This window comes from Orcinus orca, chromosome 6 (assembly GCF_937001465.1).
Source record: "Orcinus orca chromosome 6, mOrcOrc1.1, whole genome shotgun sequence".
NCBI classification, from domain to species: domain Eukaryota; kingdom Metazoa; phylum Chordata; class Mammalia; order Artiodactyla; family Delphinidae; genus Orcinus; species Orcinus orca.
The window spans coordinates 8,735,968-8,754,614 of NC_064564.1; the positions used below are offsets into that span (position 1 = coordinate 8,735,968).

General features: G+C 39.8%; 1 long non-coding RNA gene across 1 annotated transcript in view; it reads right to left on the minus strand.

Moving 5' to 3' along the window:
- Positions 1-12,678: 12,678 nt before the first annotated feature.
- Positions 12,679-18,647, minus strand: part of LOC125964781 (uncharacterized) — a 179,250-nt gene continuing 173,281 nt past the window's right edge. The window contains exon 8 of the long non-coding RNA XR_007478057.1: positions 12,679-12,825. This is a non-coding gene — a long non-coding RNA (uncharacterized LOC125964781). The remainder of the gene's footprint in view (positions 12,826-18,647) is intronic.

Genomic DNA, 18,647 nt, shown 5'->3' on the forward strand with positions numbered 1-18,647 from the left:
TTAAATTGTAAACAATATTTCTGCCCAGTGGTCTGTTACCCAAGAATTCTGGAGATCTATTTTTGTGTTCTGTAGATATAAGTTTTCTAAAATTTAAAAAACAAACATATTTATAAAATTAGAAAATAGAGTTATTATCTTATTTAACATTTCTTTATATTGAGTATTTAATGCCCATGAATTACTCATTGAATTAATATTAAATAAGCATTAAGTATTAAAAAATATTAAATTTCAAGGGAAAATTCAGATGAAAGTCTTCTTCAACGTTAGGATACCTAAAATTAATTAACTCAAGCAGGCTTCGATTTTAAAGAATATAGGATAGGTCAAGCTGTACTATAAATTGAATAAAGGGAAACATTGATTTTTGATAGAGTGCAAAATTCAGGCACGCCATCTAAATTACTATACTCCACATTGATTCTTTGTTTTTATTTATATACATGACTCAGAAATCAGAACAGTTTGATAACATATCAAAGAGAAATCAGCTCTTCGAAAATCCCTGCTGGCAAAAAATAGCCAGTAGGTAGATTTATAAAAGTATCCATCTGAAGCTACTGAACTTGGAAGATAAAGCTATTGAAGAATAAAAATAACTATTTCAGGGCTTCCCTGGTGGCTCAGTGGTTGAGAGTCGCCTGCCAATGCAGGGGACACGGGTTCGTGCCCTGGTCCAGGAAGATCCCACATGCCGCGGAGCGGCTGGGCGCATGAGTCATGGCCGCTGAGCCTGCGTATCCGGAGCCTGTGCTCCACAAGAGGAGAGGCCACAATAGTGAGAGGCCCGTGTACCGCAAAAAAAAAAAAAAAAAGAAAAAAAAGAAAACTATTTTATAAGACAAGGGTTAAGTAAAACTCTAATGTGGAAACAAAAAAAATTTTAGAGTATAAATAAAAAGAACAAAAACAATCATTAAGTAAGACGTGTGCTAAAATGCCTGTTATAGTAAGAAGCACACTGCTTACTAGGTATACAATCATACTGAATCAATTAATTTTTTTAGAAGATGCACTGTATTATCATACCCAAACTTGGTAGATTAATGCAACAAAAACATTTTGCATTGCTCACAAGTCTGTGGGTTGAGTGGGCACTGGGCACTCCTGCAAATGCAGGCCACGGTTGGTTGATCTTAGCTTGGCTCTCTAACGCACCTGTAGACGGAGGGCCGTTTGGCTGAGGGCTGGCTCCTGCAGGAGAGCCTGCTGTGTCTGGGGGTTGGCTGTCTGTCTGCTAGGACAGTGGGGGTCTCTCGGCATCCAACAAGCTAGCCTGGGCTATCCTCACAGTCCTTGGGCAGCATTCCAAGAGAATGAGGTGGAGCATGAAAGCCCTCGTGAAACATATGTCTCTCCCACTACACGCTGTTTGTTAAAAGAACTCAAAAAGCCAGCCCAGACTCAAGGAGTGGCAAACGCATGCAGACTCCATTTCTTGATAGGAAAACGTGAAAAGTCTCATTGCATCTATGAGTGATTACAGGGAAGGAAATTATTTCAGCAATGTTTTCATGTGCCCCTGGGACTCTGCTGCCTCTACAAAGCCTCATTTATCTGGTGAAGATGGGAGGAGTTGGGCAGAGCTGAGACTTTCTGACTACCTGGCTGTAGGCAGCCCAGGTCAGTGGACCATCGGTCCACCCCCAGCCTTTGGAGTGGCAGCTGTCTATCCAACCCAGCAAGCCCTAGGCATTAGGCATATTGTATGTCCCTGAGATTTTGTGATGCTCAGCTTTGCAACATTTCTATAGGAACAGCCGGTTCATCATGGCCAAATGCCCACCCAATTCAGTATTTTACTTCAGCAGGTATGGTCAGCTGAAATCATTTTATAATGTGAATTCTTCAAATTAATCCATGCAGTATGAATAGGCACATAAGCTTATAGAGACATAGAGAGCATAATACAACACTCTGCAAAGATCTGTGTTATAAAAGAGGATACTTCATTGACTTCTGAGTACTGCAAAGTACAGTATTTAAGACCCAAGCAGCAGAGTTTGGATACAACACTAAACAGTTTTTAACCTGTATCCTGTTAAAACACAGCTGATATTATTTCTGTATTTTGAAATTAGACACAAAATTGTTCTTGTATTCAAATTTCACACATAAAATCTGAGTAGAAATAAAGATATTATGATCAGAATTAATAAAGCACTGTGGTATACAGCTGCAGTTTTACTCCCTACATCTGGACCACGAATTTAAATTTCCATATGTGCTTTCACCTGGAGCTTTATCAAGGACACACAAGACATTTTTCCATAATACATTCAACTTAAAACACAGCCTTTTTTGCATTATTTATGTAGAGCACGTCATGCATGCAGAATGGAAGGCCACCTACCCAGTGTCATTTAGAGACTTGATGATGCCAGAGACTGCTCCCCCACTGTCTTATTGTAAAGATTGAAATTACACCTATTAAGAGTCACTGCTTTGGGTGAAAGCACTGTTCTTTGACAATCCCTTAACAATATGTCTGCAAGAAGAAAGCTGTGAACTCTGTTTGCATATTAACAAGCATCTCAGGGCTTCCCTGGTGGTGCAGTGGTTAAGAATCTGTCTGCCAATGCAGGGACACAGGTTCGAGCCCTGGTCCGGGAAGATCCAACATGCCACGGAGCAACTAAGCCTGTGTGCTACAACTACTGAGCCTGCGCTTCAGAGACCGCGAGCCACGACTACTGAGCCCACGTGCCACAATTCCTGAAGCCCAGGTGCCTAGAGACGGTGCTCTACAACAAGAGAAGCCACCACAATAAGCCTGTGCACTGAAATGAAGAGTAGCCTCTGCTCACCGCAACTAGAGAAAGCCCGTGCGCAGCAACAAAGACCCAATGCAACCAAAAATAAATTTAAAAAAAAAAAATCCTCAGTCTCAGCATCCCTGTCACACTCACCTCACAGTTGGGTCTCTTTAAAAAAAAAAAAAAAAAAAAAAACAAGCATCTCATCATCATCACCTGGTGCCGTGAAGCGACCCCCCCCCCCCAACCCCCCCCCCCCCCCCGGCCTCCCAAAGAGGTCCAGGTCCTCATGCCTGGAACCTGGGAATGTGATGTTCTGTGCAAAGGGGTTCAGGAAGCAGTTGATTTCAAGAGAGGGAGAATACCCTGGTCTTACCTGGCTGAGCCCAGTGTGTGTGTGTATCTACAAGGGCCCTTAAACATGGCAGAGGGAGGGAGGAGAGTCAGGGTCAGAGCAATGCACATGGGAAAGAACCAAGCAGTCCCTGATGCCCTTGGGGATGGAGGGGCAGAACCAGGAACCCAGGGGGCCTCTAGCAGATGGAGGATTCCGGGGAGCATCGCAGCTCTGCCAGCACCAGGTAGACCCACTGTGGGCTCTGACCTCCAGAACGGCAAGACAATAAACATGTGTTTTTCAAGCCCCTGGCTTTGTGAGCAGTAGTTATAACAGCGATAGGAAACTAATGCACATGCGGGAGGGGTGGAAGCCTGAGGGGCAGTTCAAGGTTCAGGTAACAGCTGAAGGAGGTGTAAGAGGGTCAGTGATATGGGCTGGAATCTGAGACAAGGTCTGCAGGTTGCTGCAGTCAAGGCCAAACCAAGAAAGGATTTTAGCACAGCTCTGGGTGGCCGTTCATGCAGTAGTTCTAGGAAGATGAACAATGAGAGAAGGAAGGGCTGATCTGAAAGGGAAAGAAGTATGAAAAAGTAGAAGTATAAAAGACTAAATGAGTTGAAACTGTAAAAGAATGAAATTATTCTTACTATGCAATATTGTTGGCGATTGAACTTAAATATACTTGTATACACGCACACAGATACCCACCAGGATTCGAAATATATTGATTAAACTAACTATGCATTTAAAAGCAAAAACAACTATAATATATATATATATATATATATATATTTTTTTTTTTTTTTTTCTTTTTTTTTGCATTACGCGGGCCTCTCACTGTTGTGGCCTCTCCCGTTGCGGAGCACAGGCTCTGGATGCGCAGGCTCAGCGGCCATGGCTCACAGGCCCAGCCTCTCCGCGGCATGTGGAATCCTCCCAGACCAGGGCACGAACCCGTGTCCCCTGCATCGGCAGGCGGACTCTCAACCACTGCGCCACCAAGGAAGCCCAAAACAACTATAATATATTTTTATAATCTAAGAAGCCTTGCAGTGTTTTCAGAGCATATATTATGTATTGCTATGAGATAGCTCAGTGACAATATAACTGAAAAATAGATATTGTTATGCTTTCTACTTCTTAGATTATAAAATTCAGTTCAGAAAGGTGGAAGGACTCTTCCAAAGTTTCACAATTATTAACTAGGAAAGCCAGGATTTCTGACTGGGAAAGGCCAGGTCTGCCAACAGCCTTGATTCATCCAAGGGAGTCTAATTATGGAAATTAGGAGTCCAGAGACAGAAATCAGTGGGCCCAGGAATGCGAATGAGAAATTGTGCCTTTGTTTTTACTAATATCTAACTGAAATTTAGTATTTTTCTATTAATGAATCCAGGCAACACATCACAGTAGTATTATGAGCACCTGTAATTTTGTCAGTAATAGAAATTACAGATAATTTTATATGACTTTTAAATTATTGCAAAAATCTCAAATATCATTTACCTTTACCACTAGTTTAAAATTATCAGAGCCATGGCTATACCTCACTGGGTAATGTATTACTAAAGATTTATATATGCTACTATACCACACATTTATGTTTTGACATTTATTTCAATAAACATAGCTGCCTTCATAATTTTATATTTTAGTTTATGCATGTATATATACATATGTTGTTGTTATTACTATTAACCACTATTCTGATTATTCTGAGATTGGTCACTAGGCTTTACCAGGTTGCCAAATGCATGAGGGCAAAAACATAAAACCATCAGGGGCCCCACTCACCAACTTATCTTTCTAGAATATTGCTTGACTATTATGCAGGTGTTACATTATACTAAGTATTTGTTTTTGGTAACTTGGTTCATTACTTTACAAAATGAAAATGTTTCCATTTAAATCATTCTTAAATGCAGTCTTAGTTCTATTTGGACAAGTTTTGTTTTGCCTTTGTTCAATTATATGCATATAAATTACCCATTCATCATTATCATGCACATGTAAAAACTGATAATCAAATATGCATCTGATAAAATAGACATTAAATAAAACCCTCCAGACTCATTTCTCCAATCTTAATAAATACAATTCATCACCATCCATTGGGAATTATAAACATATGAAGAATGACACATAGTAATAAGTTATGTCCATATCAGAGATAAAATAAATAACACATTCCACATGAGAATGACAATATTATGGAAATTTGGGAAATGGAAATTTTTTCAGATAGCTATTCAATGCAGTTGTAATCTCTTCTTATTTTCCCCAGATATGGTAAAATAAGCAAATGACTGCCTTGATTTCTTTGACATCATCCACTACCCTGACAGCAAAGGTTTAAACTTTGCTTAGTAATACAGAGCAAACATCGTTTGATAAGAGACCTAAAGCAATTTAACCACTAATCAGCCTCACATCACAGAAGCTGATCACAGAAAGGTTCCCCTTTCATTCCTCTGCTCTGTTTTAAAGCCCATTCACTGAATAACCTCATGATAAAAAGGGTCCCCTGAAACTCATTCCTGGTCACCCTCTGTCACAGGTAAGTAAAGCAGATGCTTTAATTCAGAGATCCCGATTACTGTTTCCTCCTTAACGCATAAAGAAAATGGGCAGTGCATTTCTGTTTTCCCTTGGCCAGCTGGGGCTGCTGTGAAATTGGCCAGAAATTTTATTTTGACTGTTCTTTTGTTCCTCTCTTCTTTTCCCATACTCCCATTTTAAGCTGAATGTGGAAGGAAATGTGTCCATTGTGTCCAATGAAAAGACACAAAAATGATTAAGGGAAGGATGATTTATGAGCAAAGATTAAAGAAACTGAAGGAAGGCTGAGAGAAAAGTGAATAATTGTTTTCAAGTACTCGGTGAACAATTATGTGAATACTGATCACCTGACATCAATAGACATAGATCCCTATTTCGGTATAAAAATATACTGTAAATAAAGCGACATTTACCTTCATTGCCCTCACCCCCAGTGTTAGCATGCTTCCTAAAGAGAAAACTTGTCAATGTGGACCCTTCAAGGCACCCAAGGGGATGGATTAACAGGGTATTCACACAGAGGAAAGAACTGAGGGTGTTGACTGTATCAGGTAAAATAGCTTTGGCTGCACCTCAGTTAACTTGGCATAAACAATGACAACACACCCTGTATTTTCTCAGACAACCAGGATACAGAGTGGCTGGCTACAAAGCTGTTGGGTTCAGTAGCACCAAGATGTCACCAGGGCCCCTGCTCCCTTCCATCTCTGCTGTTCTCTGCAGGCAGCTGAGTTTCTTTAAAGATTGTCAAGCACCACAGTCATATGCTTCTGAAAGCAGCAGTGCAGGGACTGCTCCATTTGGTGTCCTTCATTTCCAAGAAGGCCTTCAAAAACTTGCACCTACTTATTGGTCAGAATCGCATTGCATGCCCACATCTAAGTCAATCAATAGCAAGGAAAATGCAAATCCTATGACTCATCTAAGTCACCCTCCATGCAAGTTGTGCAGTAGAGGATAGATTCATTAAACTTTTACTTTGCTATTAGAGAGGAAAGAGAGAGTTATGACATTGAAAAACATCAGCACTGGCTAAGAAGTTGCTTATAAACAGCAACTATGGGCAAATTGGTGGCTGTAAGACCTTTCTTCTCACTAGGAACATCTTCCAATAAAATTTAGAGATATATTTAATTAATTTCCTACTAGGTGCAGGCAATGCTCTCATTATTGTGCTCACATTAACAAACTCAATCTTCACCATTACCCTTTGGAAGAAGTACCACTATTATCTCTATTTTACAAAGGAGATACTTAAAGCAGAGATGAGTTAGGTACATTTCTCAAGGTCACACATTAATAGATACAAGAACAAGAGTTTGAACCCAAGTAGTTTGCTCCATAGCCAAAGCTCTTAAAGACTCACTGGGTTATATATCAAATAGCACGTAGGTATATTTATTTACAAGTTTTATATTAAATGCAGGATTTCAAATTAAACAGTTGGGAAGATAGAGACCCTTTTGCTTTCAAAGTTTAAAGTATGGCTTACTTTGGAATAATATTTTTGCCTCCAAAAGCTAAAAATATAAGAAATGTACAAAATATAAGAAATGTCTGCTGGAGGGCATTGGAGATCCAACAAGGTAGTGATGAATTACTGATCTGGGCAGAAGGGATAAAGATGGTTGTCCAGGGCCAGATTGGGAATGTGTGGTTGAGGCACAAGAAAGATGGCACCCCAGGATGTAAGTAAAACAAGAAATTATACAAATGTTCACAGGGATTGCATTTTAGCTACAAATAATCTCAGCTCCCGAGAGTGGGAAGAGTGGGAGGAGTATTCCAGCTATTTCAGGGAGGGGGTGGGGATTTCCAGGAATTGGGCCACCACCCACTTGTTGACTTTTTATGGTTGGCCTTGGAATTGTCATGGCACCTATGGGTGTGTGATTTAGCTGATGTGTTATAATGAGTGTATACTGAGGGTCAAGGTCTAGTGGAAGTCAACTCTTCCGCCATCTTGGACCTCATTGGTTCTAATCAGTTTATGTCGTGTCCTTGGGCTATGGCATTCTTTTAAGGGTTGTGCCCTGCCCCTTTCCTGTCTCACAAGCAAAAGAAAATCTCTGGAAGATGACAAAGTCGTTCTACCTAAATTTGAAAACAAATTATTTCTATAATAATTTTGAAAAAACAATGTTTAGAAAACAATACAAACATAGAAGTGCACATAAGGAGTAAACCAACATGAAGTGGAAGGAGCAGAAACCACAGATACAGAAATTTACACACAGGGAAGCAGATGGTCACTGACACTAGGGACATGACTGATTTAACGGCAGACTATACAAATGTATCCATTTTCCACAGCTGCATAACAAATCACCACCAATTCTGTGGCTTTAATATAGCACCCACTTATGATCTGGGAGCCCTGCAGATGAGAAGTGTGGGTACCGCACGACCCAAAGGGGTCTTCTGCTTAGTCTCCAAGACCAAAATCAAGGTGTGGCTGGGCTGTGTTCCCTTATGGAAGATCTGGGGATAAACTCACTGCCAAAGTCATTCAGGTTGTTGGTCAGATTCCACTCCTTGGGGTTGTAGGACTGAAAACCCCAGTCCTTGCTGCTGTCAGAGGGCTGCTGCCCTGAGATGCTAGAGTCCTCTGTCTGGCCCATGTGGGTCCCCACATTTCAGAGTCAGCAACAGCAGGTCAAATCCTTTTTGTACCTCAAATCCCTCAACTTCCTCTGCATCAGCTTCTCTCTTCTGTCTAATCTCTCCTCTGTTAGCCAGAGAAAGTCTTCTGCTTTAAGGTCTCATGTGATGAGATTGGGCCCACCAGACAATCCAGGATAATCTTCTTATGTTAAAGTCTGTGACTTTATTTCCATTTGCGAAGCCCCTCTTGTCATGTCAGTAAAGTGTTCACAAATTCCAGGGATTAAGGCACGGACATTTGGGGGGCCATTCCTACCACAGCAACTGGAGGGAGAATTATTTTCAGTAGAAAACATCCACATGAAATTATAGAGACAACAGGAGGGAAATGGGAATCGGGGCACATGGCATAAGGCAGAGAGGACCACAAACACCTAGTCAGATGCTACAAGAAGAGGAGAGAGAAGCTGTGTTTGAAGACATGGTGTCTGAGAGCTTTCCAGAGTAGCAAAGGCATCCAGGCACTTCTCTGAGCCCCAAGAAAGGGAAAGAGAAGGGAGGTCACAGGCAGGCACAGCACAGCAAGACTGAAACCAAGAGAAAATTCTGGGGGTGTGCAGAGGAAAAAGAGATGTACATTCGGAGGGTCAACAACAATAATGAGCGTTGATTTCTCAACATAAAAAAATGGAAGCCAGTAAAACAACCGCCAACCTAGATTCTCCAACACAGCAAAAATCTTCAAAAATGAAGGTAAACATCTCATTTCAACACAAGTATAGAAGAGTGAAGCCTGATACTGGGTAAACCTCTGACATGAGGCTGACTTGCAGAATAATCTTTTTTATATTAAATCAAACCCATTCACTCACAAAGAAGGAAGGCTGAAGGAAATGAAAAAGATAAGAGAATAAAAGAATAAGATAAAAAAAATGAAATAAAGAAGACCAAAAAAGCTTAAAGTTGATTCTTGAATGTATTATATAAATTCAATAAATTATTGATGAGACTGAACAGCACAAACAAAAACGTGCACAAACAATAAACCTCACTGATAAGAGTGGAAAATCAATACAGTTTCTACGAATATTTAATGTTTATAATGTCCTTATAAAATAAGGACATTATAAACAGTTTTAAGGTAGTAAATTTGAAAAGTTAGAGGTAATGCTCAAAGGCCTAGAAAAACACATCCTATCAAAATTCAGAGCAAAAAGAGAAAAATTACACATCTTACACTTATTAAAAATATTAAATTTCACAATTATAAGCCTTCCCTTAATTTCAGGCTCACATGGCTTCACCAACAAATCTTATCACTCACCTAAGAAAGACATATTGCCGCCTTAATAATTATTTCCAGAGACTATAAAAAGTGGAAACACTTATCCATCCATTACATGAGGCAAGCAAAACTTTGGTATAAAAATCTCTTACAGTTCTAAGGAGAAAGTGACGCTCAGACAAATCTCTCTGTAGACATAGATTCAAAAATCCTAAAGAATATATTAATCAATGATGGGAAGATAAAGAGGGTTGTTTAGAAAAATCAGTTACATTTCTAAGAGGTAAAGCAAAAATAGACCTTTTATAATTGAGAGAAATGAATGTGGAGATATACTATATACCATAATTATTGATTAAAATACTTAATATTTAGAGATGTCAATTCTCCCTGAACTGATCACTGTAAGAACAACAATTCCAATCACAGTACCAGAAATGTGTTTGCTCTGGGTGGCAACTGACATGCTGATTTTAATATAATTATGGCAATACAAAGGGGAAGAGTAGATAAAACATTCTGGAAGAATAAGAGGGAGGATTGGCTATAAATGATATTGAGAGTTGTTTTAAACTTGCATAATGTAGGCAGTGGGTCCTGGCTCAGTGACGGACAGGAGAGACAGAGTAAAATAGAGCCCTGGACAAGACAGATGTGTGTATAAACCCAGGCAGCACTGCACAGCCGTGAGGAGGGACACATCTTCAAATGTTATCTTGACAATGTGATACTCCTTACCTTCTACCCTCAAAGGAGAAAGAGAAAAAAGTAAACACCCTCGACCCACCTCGACACACACAAAAACTTAATTCCAGGTGAACACAGATCTAATATAAAAGCAACACAAAGCTTTTAAAATATAATATAGGAGAATATCTTTACTATTTGGGTGGAAAATATTTTTTAAGCTAGACACAAAGTTATCAACCATAAAGGAAAATATGATTAATTATACTATATTCAAAATAATAATTTCTATTTATCAAAAGATACCAGTAGAGAAGAGGCAAGCCAAGAGTAAGAAATGATATTTCTGACACAGGTAATCAACAAATGTCATCTAAGGAAATAATTTATGAAGAACTCCTCCAAACCAACGTACCCAAAGGAAAAACGCTTAAGAGAAACGTCACTAGATGATGATTAACCCTAGCCTCTTTGTTCCTCCCCTTTAAAAAACTAAATAACAGCTACAGACCAAGGGGGAGTGGGTCTGATGCTTGTCTCTTAGTCTCTTGCTTGGCACCTGCAATAGACTCTTACTTTGCTGCAAATGCCCACTGTCAGGTTGGGTTTCTGCACCTCCAGCACATGAGCCCTTGCTTGGTTACATTAGTCAAAAAGAGATGTTCAGTCTAAATAATAATTAAGGAAATGAAAACTAAATCCATGAAGCAATCCTACTACCCATTAACCATAACTGCTGAAAGAAAGAAGTGATACAACAGAGACCCACCTACAATCCTACTGGGTAAGTAACCTAGTCTGACCGTTGTGGTGAACAGTTTGGTAATTTATATTTTCTCTATTTGGTGATACTCTTATCTTATGACCCAGAAAACCCACTCCTGACTATAGACCCATCAGAGATACTTGCACACGTGCACAGAACAAGGTGGGCAATTCTCTAAAATGTAATACTGAGCTAAGAAACAACTGCAGAATTATCCATATGCGTATAATCCCATTCATTTTAGTTTTTAGGGATACATGTTTAAGAAAAAAAGATCCTAAAAATCAGCAAGAAAGTGATTAGCATGGAAATCAGAATGAAGTTTTAGCGTAAAAAAGTAGTGTGAACAGTGATCAGAGGGAAGTAAGGGGGCACTTCCAGTATACAGGTAACTTTGTATTTTTTTTTACCTTGCTGGTGATTATGCTAATGTTGTAAGTAAGTTGGCGGGTGTACACTTTTGCAGTAGATTTTACTGGGTATACATCTCTGTATACGCCATCTATCACGATACAGGTGTGACACAGGTATCACGAAAATAGTTGGGGGGACAGCCATGTCCTATATAAATGAAGATGAATTTAAATCACAGTGGAGGTTTGGTTTATAACTGTGGGATGTCATATCTCAGCGGAATCTTGGAACTCATAAAATCAACCTCTCTTAACATTAAGAAAGTTACATGCTTTCCAGTGAGTATTGGTTCTCTATCGTTGAAGCAATTATATACAGCAAAAGTACTCCTTTTTTAGTTATCTGATTTATTTCAGGATTATTTCAATCATGTTGATTGAACCTCTGCATACATCCTAGATTAAAGAAATATTTTTCTATGACAGGATGCCAAAAACCCTGCTGTCTGCTTCGAATTCCCCATTGACCTTTTGTTTTGACTCCTTTTCCACAGTGACTACACAGCTAAATTCCGGTATTTTTATTCCAATGGAGAAAACAGGTCCTTCTAGCTGTGACTTACTGATTTTTCACCATCACTCGGTGAGTTTAACGGTTCCTGTCAGTAGAGATTTCAGTCCCTCATCTTGAAAATGTTTGACTCTATAAACGAGGAAGTGTCAACCTTGATTTGTCTGTTACCCTGAAAGGGTTTCTCCAGTTTACTTGTAACACTTGCTTCTACCCAGCCGGAATGACAGCAGCTTTGGCACGAACAACAGCTTATTTGGCATTCAAGTTGTATTAACGTAAAGTAAACACGCAGTGGGAAAGGAACAGGCAGGGACACTCAGTAAATTGTCGCAGTGTTGGCATGAAGAGATGCCTGGGTCGGCACATGGCCTGCTGAGGGAGCCTCATGGTAGACAATGACACCTCCTGCCATTTGGAAACTCTTAGGGCACCTCCATTCCCTTAGTCACTTCTAGTGCAAAGCCTTCCAGAAGGAGGCACGCCCCGCCCAGAAAATGTAATGAGCCCTGAGTCCACACACTCCGCTCTATGAACAAGACTACAGAAACAGCAGTTCGGGGGTGGCTGACACCTACAGCAGTTAGTGACGTTTGAAGAAAATGAAAAGTCTGAGAGCACATGCTTGAGTGGAACTTGACATTAGGGGAATTCCACCCTCAATTCTAGTTGAATAATAAAAAGAGCAAAGGAGACTATTATTGACTCTCGTATCACTGTTAGAGCTGCCATAACAGCATACTACAGGCTGGGTGACTTAAAAAACAGAAATGTATTTTCTTACGGTTCTGGAGGCTGGAAGTCCAAGATCAAGGTGCCTGCAGGGTTGTTCTCTGGTGAGAGCCCTCTTCTGGGCATGATGACAGCCGCTTTCTCTCCATGTCCTCACGTGGCCTCTTCTCTGTGTGAAGAGAGAGATCTCTGATGTCTCCTCCTCATTCTATCAGGACAGCAGTCCTATTGGATTAGGGTCCCACACTATGCCCTCATTTAGCTAAGGTCCAGCATCTCCTTAAAGGCCCTATCTCTAAATATAGTCACACTGGGGGTTAGGATTTCAACATATAAATGCTGGAGTGACACAGTTCAGTCCGTAACACAAGAAGAGAGGAACAAGCATGACAAGAATTTTTTATCCCCAGATTTTGATATGCATTTGAATTTTGATTAATATATTAATGGATTTTGATCTTTATTAAAATAAAAATGTTTACATTTTTGTGTGTATTTCCTAAAGAAAGGTCAATACAAATATTTCTCAAGAAAATATTTCTGCAAATAAAAAAGGAGCATTGGACTGGCTATTAACAGAACGTTGTTCACAGGTTTTCCTACCACGAACAGGGCTCAGAGAAAAATTAGAAGCAATACCGGAGTTTCCCTTTCCTGGATTGAATGACAGTTTTATGATGTGACTCAGCTACAGTCAATAAGCTGTGGTTCACCACAATATCACCCATTTCCTCATCTCTTTTTTCTTGGCTTTATAATCTAGGAGTGTGATAACCACTGATCACATCCTCCGTGCCGTCAAATCTGGCCTTTTACCAAAGCCTAAGTAGTTTAAAAAACATTGTGCTTTAATGTAGAATTTGGAAGCTGATACTAAATATGAACAAATCAGAGCATTGTTCAAATGCTCAGTGTCAGGTAGTTCTGTGGCAAATACGATTAAAAATCACCAAGTTCTTGATAAATTTTGTTTGCAAGGAAGACATATAAAATAGTGGGGTAGGGATCTATGAAATATTATTATTTACCTTGTTTTATTTTGAGTCTGGCAAACTCATCTTCATTATCAAATGTTATTCATTTTTAACAAATAGTTATTGAATACTCATTCTGTTCCAGGTACATTCTAGATACTAGAGCTAACAAAAAACGTAAAGAGAACACATTCCCTGACATCATGAGGCTAACTTCTATCTCTTGATCAGTAACTGAATGTATTATGATTGGTAACATGGAAAGATGCAATGCAACTGTAGGACCTGTTCCCTACTGTAAAGGGTCTAATATAAATGAATTATATGGAATGGAGGCAGAGGAAGGTAAATGACTTTAACAATAGTTTATGTACTGTCTAATCAAGTACTGTCTGTCCTAAATATGAATATGATTTTTTTTCTATAAGCATTGTAGGGGAGCAAATTTTGCCACCCTAAAATGTATTTCTTTGGCATGAGAATTATGTTAGGCTGATTATTTTTAAGAAACAGAACACTCAGGAAAGTTTTCTTTTTAACCTCCCCTTAACAACTTAAAATAATTTAGATAGGGGGGATGCATCAGGAAGAGAGCTGTCACCTAAGATAACTTTGTTTTACCTGAGAAAGACTTCTCCACAGGACAGGGCAACTCTTGTTGACCAAAAGTTTCCTCTTCCCTCCCCTTCAAAGAGGGTATTCCTCCCTCTTTGAAGTCCCTATTAGCTAATAGCTATAGAGTCAGTTGCCTAACTCTCCTGAGTGCTTTATATTCTAATGGAGCCCCCTTTCATATGAAATTAAATTTGATTTTCTCCCTTTAATGTCTCATGTCAATTGACTTATTAGACCAGCCAGAAGAACTGGGAAGGGTAGAGGAAAATTTTTCTTCCCTGACACCATACAAGAAATGTATACATAATGTATACTGTTTATAAACAAACCTAAATTAACTATAGACTCAGAATTTAGAATTGAATGAGTCCAGGGCTTCCCTGGTGGCGCAGTGGTTGGGAGTCCGCCTGCCGATGCAGGGGACGTGGGTTCGTCCCCCGGTCCTGGAAGATCCCACATGCCACGGAGCGGTTGGGCCCGTGAGCCATGGCCGCTGAGCCTGCGCGTCCGGAGCCTGTGCTCCACAACGGGAGAGGCCACAACAGTGAGAGGCCCGCGTAAAAAAAGAATTGAATGAATCCATAGTGGAAATCTCCTTCAACTTTTATGAAGTACGTTTTACCATTCCTAGGAAGAGATCATTCACAACTTCCTGAAAATATTATCTGACATGTAAATAACTCGTAATTCCCTGGGTAAAATTATTTCAAAGTTGTTTCTAAAATATTACAAATAGATTTTTTAGAATATTAAATGAATTCATGCTCAAAATTTAAAAGATTGTACGAAAAAGATGTGATGTAATGTACTGTGTAACAAAAAGTATTACCCATAATTCCTCCAGAAAAATACCATTAGAATTTTTTGTATATCACAATGGATCTTACATGTATGTATGTATGTATACATGTATAAATTTTATTTTTAAAAAAATTTAATCATGACATTCATATATTTTCATTTTCCTCTTATAAAATATTAAAAATTCCTAAATATCAAAGATATAACCAGATAAATATTTTGAGTGGTTTATGATTCCTTTTTCTAAAAAAAAATATTAATTAACCAAGTTCCTTTAAAAAGAAGACTTTGGGTACAATAAGCAAGTTTTTTCTATGGTCACTTTTTGTGCTTGTCTTTTTACATTTTAGCTAATAATTTTCCTGTATCATTTCTTAGAAGTGGAACTGGTCTTAATGAGACTAATTTTATTTTGGCGTTGTATTATTGATACATGTTATCAAGATTTTCTTTAGAAATATACTAGTTTTAAAAACTGTCAGTATTGTATGACAGCCTGTTTTCCCACATTGTAAAGTACACAGGGAATGAACTATTTTACATGCAGTAGATAAAAATAGTTCATTGAAATTTGTAGTTTCTCTTTGATGAACAGAAATTTTAATGATGTTTTGGCATTTTTTTCACTTGAAATGCCACTTATATGACATCAACTCACTTTACATTCCATGTGATTAATCTTACTCTCATTTTGTACTATAAGCCACTTCATTTACTTACTGTTGTTCCACAAAACACTTTACGATATGGTTGGGAAAACGTCTACTATTTTTGCCATAGAGCTGCTTTAACTATTTCTCCTTTAAAAGTTACTTTATAAATACTGAAATCCAATTGAAATTATTTTTGAGATTATATTAAACTTATGTATTTGAAGAGAGCCTACATCTGCATAATACTGAATCTTCTTACTGATAACTTGATATGTATCAAAGATTTTATGTGTCTCAAATATTTTATTTATCAAAGATATACTGCAGGAGAAATTAAGAATAAATCCAATCTGTTGAGGTAGTTCGGGAAGGAGATAAGGAGTGTTGGGCAGTGGCTGAAGTACAAAGAACTTACTTTGATAGACACGGTTAAAGGACATGGTAAATTTAAAGTATAAAAGTTATAGGGCTTCCCTGGTGGCACAGTGATTGAGAGTCCGCCTGCCGATGCAGGCGACACGGGTTCGTGCCCCGGTCCAGGAGGATCCCACATGCCGCGGAGCGGCTGGGCGCGTGAGCCATGGCTGCTGAGCCTGCGCGTCCGGAGCCTGTGCTCCGCAACGGGAGAAGCCACAACGGTGAGAGGCCCGTGTACCGCAAAAAAAAAAAAAAAAAAAAAAATTTAAAGTATAAAAGTTATAAATATATATGAAGTCCCCCTTTTTGAGTTACTTAACAAATCATTTTTTTTGTGCATGGTGTAGGCAGTAGTCAATGTAGTTAAGATTATTTAAGGATGGCTCTCCTAATGGCAAGGCTTCAGACAGACTTGGCAACTACGGTGTGTATTCCAAATGTACAGGTTCAACAAAGTAAGTTCAGCTAAAAATGGAAAATAAATGATATCCTAACGTTTAGCCTGTAGCTAAAAGTTCAAAAATATATGAATGCGAGCCCACACTTCAAGCTAAAAACCACTGATGCTAAGAGGTCAAAGGGAATGAACTAGGTCTACATAACCAAAGAAGACAGCCCAAGAGAAAAATGAGCTAAAACTTGAACAAGTAGCTTGCAGGTATCCAAAATGTCATTAAACACATGGAAATGTAAATTTAAAAAATGAGAGGTTCCAGACTTTGGTAATGGTGGAATAGATCGTCAGACTAAACCTCCTGTGGACAATAAGGATAAAGCCTAAAAAAAAAAAATCTATTTGAAAGCACTCTAGTGTCACCAAAAGAAGGGAGAAACTGAAGAGTCTACTTGTGAAAGACAGAAATGGCAGTGAAGGACATTTACGCGTTTGTAGTTTTCTGCCTGAGGGCCCTCTGCAGTGCTTACAGCTGGGGCGTCAAAGCAAGGGCCTTAAGGACTGGAGGTGTCAGTAACCAGTGGAGAAGCACAGGACAAGCACACTCTCAGTGGAGTAATCCTGCAATGAGGAGAAAGCTCCGGAGACTGTAGCCCAGAGGGATACTCACCCTTGCAGAGGCCACAGAGGTAGAGCACACACACCACAGCTGGTCTGGGCCCACTGAGAGCATGTGAATTTGCAGGGAGCCTGCATAAAAGATCAAGGAGAATGCCAGGTGAGGCACCTACTGCCTCCGATTTCCCAAAACTTCCACAGGTGTTGGGTCTCCTTCTTAGTGGTGGGGATTAAGTCTTCCCCGGACTGCTGGAGGGACCTTGCATTGGGAATCCACCCACACAGTCCCGGCGAACTTGATTTGGTGAGCAGATCTGCATTTTGTCAGGGTTTCTCAGCCACTCCTGCTGGTAGATTACGATAACATCACATCTAGACCTTAAGACTGAAGTTCTGAGTTGCTGATCGATCGGACATCACCCACACAGTGAAAATGCTGGATATCGGAAGTGTCCTATATCTTGACCCATCACTGGTGGCCAATGGCAGGGGAGAACTGCAGACATCTATTGGAGGCCATGCCACATGCATGTGAGTTAGTGTCGGTCCCTCGTTGCCAGGGGTACAGAATATAGGGCATTGGTAATGTCCAAGACAGCGACCGAGGGCCCTCACCTGTGTGATGGTTCAGCCCCACCCCCAGCATCTAGAAGAGCTGGGACACTAGGCCCAAGGAGTGAATTCAGTTCAGGATGACCCTCTGTAAGGCTGTAGATCCAGCTGCTCCTTTTGATTGGCACACAGGGCTACTGCCAGGAGATATTGTCTCTGGCATTAGGAGAGTCATCCTTAAATAATCTTAACTACATTGACTACTGCCTGCACCAAGCACAAAAAAATGATTTGTTAAGTAGCTCAAAAAGGGGGACTTCATATGTATTTACAACTTTTATACTTAAAATTTACCATGTCCTTTAACCGTGTCTATCAAAGTAAGTTCTTTGTACTTCAGCCACTGCCCAGAGATGTTATCACATCTCTTCTTAACCCTGCTGCCTTTAGGTCTTTAATTAGGGCTGTGATTCCCCATCTTTCCCAAATTGTTTCTGTTGGACCACCTAGGAGGAAACAGGAGCCAGTAAGGAACTATATGTCCCAATAGCACTTCTCAAAGGTTGCATCTAACCAATTTGGCACTTTGGGATGGAGAAGTACAAGCATATGACACATTAATTTCCAGTATATATTCAGGGGTGGAGGCAACAACAGCAGAGCACAAAACTGGCCCAAAGGGCTCCCCCTACAAGGTCACCTTATTTCTTTGAGAACCCTGAGGAAACCCCATCCCTCAAATCCAGATGAAGCAGCACCGTCCCCACCCCCTACCCGACACTGGATACAGTAGTGACTTGAGTCCCTGTACCCAGTGGAGTCATAAAAGTTTGAGTTCTCCTCTCCCCAAGTGCCTACCTATTTGGACAGGTGCATATGTCATCAGCTCCCCTTGGACACAGACAAACCTCAGCTCTGTTCCAAAATGTTCTCCCTAAAGCAGCTGAATTAAAGGCACAAGTGTTGA